Genomic DNA, 6245 nt, shown 5'->3' with positions numbered 1-6245 from the left:
AAGCCCTGATATGAAATTTGCTGTTTATGTTTAGCAGTTTCTGAAAAGTGCCAGCAGATGTTTTGCAGAGGATCATTTTCTTATTTAGTTGAATGCATTCCCATTTCCACCTATGGCTGTGGCTATATTAAAGTCTAAACCTATACAAAAAGTATGCTACACTGATGTAAGCACCTTTATACGGGGATTACTGCCATGCTATTTTGCCACTTGAGGTATTTGGTGTGATCTTTATGCAGTAAGAGCTTCAGGATAGAATGTTATGGTTTGGGTTGTTTTGTTTGTTTGCTTTCTTATTCTTCTTAACAGTGGTTTGTCAGCAGGCCTAGAAACATACTGGCTGTCCCTATACTGCAAAAGGAGCTGTGCCAGCAAATGCTCCCAAGCACTGGTGCTTTGGGCACATTTCATTTATTAGTGGAGATGTAGCGGCTGTGTTGTCTTCACAGGGCCAGGCTGACCTCTGATGCTTTTGTATGGACAGGCAGGGGAGGGTACAGAGAAGGGCCACAAAGATAATAAAAGGACTGTGAAGCTGCCATGTGAGGAGAGGCTGAGAGAATTGAGTTTGTTCAGCCTTGAGAAAAGAAGGCTTTAGGGAGACCTTATCACTGTGTTCCAGTATTAAAAGGCTGGTTACAAAGAAGATGGAGACTCCTCTTTTACAAGGAGTCACATGTAAAAGACAAGGGGCAATTGGCACAAGTTACTCCTGAGGAGATTCTAATGGGACAGAAAAGGGAAATTTTTCATGATGTGAACAATCATTGGAATAATCTTGCCGGGGAAGTAGTGGATTCCTCAACACTGGGCACTTCCAAGATTCAGCTGGACAGGGTGCTGGGCCATCTTGTCTAGATCAGGCTTTTGCCAAGAAAGGCTGGAGCAGATGATCCTTGTGGTCCCTTCCAACCTGGTATTCTATGATTCTGTCGGGTAGCTCCCCCTGCCCACCCTTCCCCAGCTGGTCCCACATCTGCATCACATCAGCTCCCTCGTTTCAAGGCCTCTGGGTGGGTTCTAGGAGGGGATGAAGTGAAGACCAAGCAGCCGGGAGGTGGCTGCAGGTGGGCACGTCTCCTCTGCACTGCCAGGGAGCGGCGGGAGCCTGCGTGTCCCCCAGCACCCCTGGGCCTTCCGGGGGATGCCGGGGAGGATTTTGGGACGCAGGGCTCAGCCAGGTGCGGACAGCCCCCTGTTCGCTCTCCCTTGCGCGGCTCGGCCGGTGTTTTGTTATCGCTTGCTGACACCTGCTGGCTGCGGCACGAATGAGCGCGGAGGGGCCGCCTGGCCTGGCCTGGCTTGGCACGGGGTGGGGGGACCCGGGAAATGGGGGATTGCAGGCAGGTCCTGGGGCTCCCCCGACCGTGCTGTGTCCGCTTACGGGCTCCCTTTCCACACTCTTGCAGAGGGAAACCAACGGAGTGCCCTGCTTTGGAAGGAGCCTGTGGTCACACATGGTGGCTGTGGCTTGCGCGTCCCTCAGATGGCCCCTGACTCTGACCAGAAATAATATGCTCAAGGCCGAAGGGTGAGTTAATGACAGAATAAAATTCCAGTTTTTCTTCAGCGTGTGCTTTTAAGGTACTTAATGAGTACCAGCAAATGAAGGCTAGAGTGACCCCTGGCTGTTGCAGGAGTCGCTGTAGCTGTCCCCATCTTCTGGACGGGTCAAGTTGACAGGAAGAGTTGCAGATAACTGACCCTGAGCTGTGGAAGGAGAAAGGGCCAGGGGTAGAATTTCTATACAGGTGTTCAGGTTATTTTTGAGCTGGTGTTTCAAATTAGTGCTGCCTCAAAATATTTACCTGGAAGTGTTTCAAGCAGTTATTTGTCTTTAACGTGCCACTTATGAACAAAATTATTCATGGTCAAAGGGAGTAGGAGTAAACAGGCATTACTTTTAATGCACACTGTGTGTCCGAGTCCTCAGAGCACTATACAGCATTGTGTGCTTTTACTATGCACAAGAGATCCCATGGATGCTGCTAGCAGATTGAGGTTTGTGCCCCTCCGCTATCTTGTCATAAATGCCATTTTGGGTGGCTCATGTTTTAGGGTTGCCTGGAATTAAGAGCTGCATTCAAAAAATTAAAACTGTCCCAGGTGAAAGAAAAATATCGATGCAGGAGAAAATACTGGGAGTCCAGTGTCCCTTTTACCCTACTGTGCTCTTTTTCATTGTGCTGGAAAAAAACAAAAAAACAACAAATCACATTAAAACAGAGATTATAATTGTGTCATTTACTGTATTTTAAATGCTGGGACCAATTAGTTTCTATCAATCCTCTCATTACTTTAAGAGGACAAGACACCTAGTAAACAAAGACAAACTATGCCTCTCCCATAGAAGTGATGAAAGGAGAGACTATTTAAAACAGATAGGAGGGTATTTTTTACTTTGTGCAAAACAAGCAGTTAGCTCGCCAGCTATGACAGCCTGTTAAAGCAACTTGAGTTCATAGCTATTTAAAATCTTGTCTCCTCCTATACATTAGCTTGTATAAGGGTACTGGAAATGATTTCTTTGTTTTTAATATGTTGATATACAGCTAAAAATAGCTCTGTCATACTCAGAGTTTATCCGTTGCCAAGAAAATAGAAGTCAGCATTGCAAATCACAAAAGGAAAAATCCAAAGGTCTGCACCAAAGAGAGGTGTGGCCAAAATGTTCCCTGAATAGCAGACGGTGTGGATTGATACATAAGCACTTCTGGCCATTCCTATCAGAAATGATGCACTGTGTGGGATTCACTGATCCAAGCCAAATGACAAACACAAAGAAATCACATGAGTTGTGCAAACGAAGCTTTCAGTGTTCTCAGGGCTCAGGGAGTCATCTTTTCGGCAAGCATATCTGAATTACATTCCCAGAAAGAATACGCTAAGGCAATAACTCTCACCCTTTTCTGATTTGTAACCCTTGATAATTTTTCTTGTGAATTTTTCAATGCCTACAAAGAAAATATAACTATTTGCAATATATTTACTTTTCTTAAGCATTCCTTTAGAAGTAGCTCACAGATCTCCTAGGGTTTAGAGCACATTTGTTAGAAACCCTTGCACCGAAGCCCCAATATCAGTAAAAAGAATTAAAGTCTTTCCTATGTACACAACATACAGATGATACAGACTTGAAACTTGTTTTCATGAAGAAATATTGCAGGAATGGGTTCAAAACGATATCCTAAATACTTTAATAAGGATAAAGTCAAGGAGAAGAAGAGATTAATAATTAAGGGAAGGAATATGTTTCCTTTTGACACCTACTGGGAGATGACACGTGTTTTGGGCCAGGTAGGAAAATGGACAGTACATGTACACGGCAAGAAGTCGTAACACTGTGTGCCACAGCTGGGGTCTCTCTGAAAAATAGTAATGCTAGAAATCCTTTGGGCCCGGGATACTTGTGCCAAGTGGGCTGACTTAGAGCTGCCCTTGCATGCCAAATTTTAAGGATTGTTTCCCAACTGACACAGAATCGAGAAAAGCAAGGCATTGTGGCTAGCACCATGTAGACCTTTTGGCAGTGATGGTGAAGAGTTGCAGGTTTCTTGGTTTCCACTAAAATTCTGGCTTATGTTAGTACAAGCCATGAAATGGTGAAATGCCAAGTACTTAATCCAAAATTTTAGGACATAATTCAGAGATTTCAGTATTAAACGGTCACTGCATAATGGGAATTGCAATTTTCTTGCGTTCCAAAACAATTGTACAATTGTGTGGTTTATTTTCCACATCAGATAACTACATTTTTTGCAAAACTGCTGCTGTAATGCAAAATGGAGACTTCACTTTCACTAAAATAATCTGTAAATACACAGTTGAAACTCCCACAGCAACTTTACCCTGCCATGTCACAGCCATATACCTGCTGCTAGACTGTTACAAATGACCCATTTCCACTAGGGTAGAACACAGAGTGGAAAAGATGCGGATTCTAACATCTGCAATGTTTTATATCACAGTCAGCAGTGCTGGTGTTGGGTTATGTTTCCCCATTCGCTTCTGTTTCTCTGTAGAATATTAAATATATTCTTCCCATTTGTTTTAAAAACCAAAGTTCAGTGAAAAGTAAAAATAAATGGTGGAGAGACTGCCTGGGGAAGTTGACTCATTGTCTCTGTCAGAGAAATGATTCGTCATGGCTTTCTTGCCATGGTTGGTCTTTCTTTTCAGGCAAGTAGCTGTCTGGGTAACACAGGACAAAGCTTCTTTGGCAAGAACTGATACTAGTGGTACATGTTACTTTAAACATGCGGAGAACTCATGTGGAAAACCCGCTTCTAGACCTGCTATCCATATGAAATCTATTATTCATTCTTCTAGCACCGTTACATCCTCTCAGTTTCTTTCTTAGCCACTTTGCATATTCTGGACTCAGACGCTTTCCAGGAGTGTTTCTCCCAGCTCGGTGTCACAGTAACCCTCACCCAGGCAGCCTTTCAGCTGTGATGGGGAACACCACAGGCAAGTCAGGAGTTAATGCCCCCCCTCAGACCAGCCAGGGGCCCTACAGCTGCTCCGAGCTGCCAAGCAATTAGGCCTGTCAACATCCCTCAAATAAACTCCGGCAGTATTATCAAACCCCATTGTTACCTGATCCCCCAGAGGCTGGGGAGGCTGTTATATCAGGACTGCAAGCTGCAAAGAGCCATGTCTGGTTGGTTTTTTCTTTTTTTTAATTCTGGATGGCCCATCCTTTACTTTACTGGTTGGAACTGAGGCTCAAGAAAGATGGATCTTTTGGGAAAGGATTAAATCTCTACTATAATACCAGTCTGGTAGGAATCATGGTGCGTTTTACCCAGGAACCACATACAGAGCTGGCTTCCTTCTGGTTTTGCCTCCAAGCAATTGCCTGCATCAGTGGGCCACCTTAAAAATGATGGGATGCAAGCTGCCATCTCAAGGAGAAAAATGTTGCCAGAAAAGAGTATTTATTGTTCCATCTAGGGTTGCTACCTTGGAAATACAAACCCAAGTCACTTCAGACAAAGGGCTGCTGTGCAGGCACAGATCTGTCGATGTGTGGGCCAAACTGGGCAGTGTGATTGGAAAGCAGGCAGATAACAACCCTACCTGAAGCCAAGGATGTGTTTGGAAGACCGAGTTCCAGGTTGAGTAGTGACACAATAAGCCCATGTATTTACAGAGACATGCAAAGATGGCAAAACCACAGCTTTTCTTTGAATACATTATTTTTACCTTCCATTTTTGTACAGAGATGCTGAAAATTTGATCTGAACTAAGCAAGGCAATTTTGTCTATCGAAGTCTACAACCCATCTGAAGCTATTGCCCTAAACTGACTTTGTGATTATTCTGGTCATTTTGCATTTTGAAGCCTGTTGCTCTAGGGACGACAGCAGCTAGCACCAGCGGGACTGGGAGCTGGGACTACCATGCCACCACAGTTTTGTTGGAATAGGTAAAGTGCAGTGACGTAGCAAGGACTTGGGGAAATGCGCAGCAGTCCCAGACGTCCCTTAGAGACAGACGGTACCCAGGGACAAAGATCGCCAAGCCCTGCCTCTGGATGAGTGCCAGGCATCTCTTCCAGGACAGGGTTTCAATTATGAGCATTTAAGGTGAATTTTTCTTTTTTCTTTTTTTTTTTTTTTTTTTTTAAGTAAAGCGTAGTATGCTTTGCTGAAAATGTTTTGGGTTTGGTGCGTTTTTAGGAGCCGGTAACTACACATTCTTTCTAGAGGGCTGAACAATTGCATGCAAATGCACAGAAGCTGACTTCACACAGAACAGGCTTTCAGCTTCTGGAGTTTCTTTTCACTCAAAATCCAGAATTTCTATGAAAACCTTCATTTGGGTTAAAAAGTGTAAGATTTTACTGGCTGCAAGCAAAACATATAGAGAAATAAAAAAAACCTGACACAAAGGAAAGAGGATCTTGCATGATGGAAAACACTCAGGACATAAAACTATTTTCTTTCGTAGCACATAAAACACCCTATGCATTCAGGTTGATAAGCTTTACGTTAGTATGAACACTACTAACCCTTTTACATGGGTGTGGAGACGCTGACCCTTTCATACAGCAGCCGTGATTTATTCACTTTCTTTGTACTAGGATGACTCTCAGTGTTCAAATATGTTTTTTTCCACATATGAGAAATGATATTGTACCAAGGCCAATGCTGAACTGCAAACTGATTTCCCTTCCCTACCCAGACCAGTTTGTGTTATTTGTAAATCTAACAATAACAAAGATTCAAAGGTCTATTACTC

General features: G+C 43.6%; 1 long non-coding RNA gene across 2 annotated transcripts in view; it reads left to right on the top strand.

The window, feature by feature from the left end:
• The first annotated feature begins 1017 nt into the window (after window positions 1-1017).
• LOC135579125 (uncharacterized) overlaps window positions 1018-6245 on the top strand; it is a 60478-nt gene continuing 55250 nt past the window's right edge. Inside the window, exons 1-2 of one of the 2 annotated variants that reach the window (XR_010471614.1) lie at window positions 1018-1181; window positions 1410-1531. This is a non-coding gene — a long non-coding RNA (uncharacterized LOC135579125). The other variant, XR_010471613.1, reaches the window with a different exon arrangement.

The sequence above is a fragment of the Columba livia genome, chromosome 3 (genome assembly GCF_036013475.1).
Source record: "Columba livia isolate bColLiv1 breed racing homer chromosome 3, bColLiv1.pat.W.v2, whole genome shotgun sequence".
NCBI classification, from domain to species: domain Eukaryota; kingdom Metazoa; phylum Chordata; class Aves; order Columbiformes; family Columbidae; genus Columba; species Columba livia.
The sequence above is the reverse complement of the archived record's forward strand: the minus strand, read 5'-3'. Positions and strand labels throughout refer to the sequence as shown.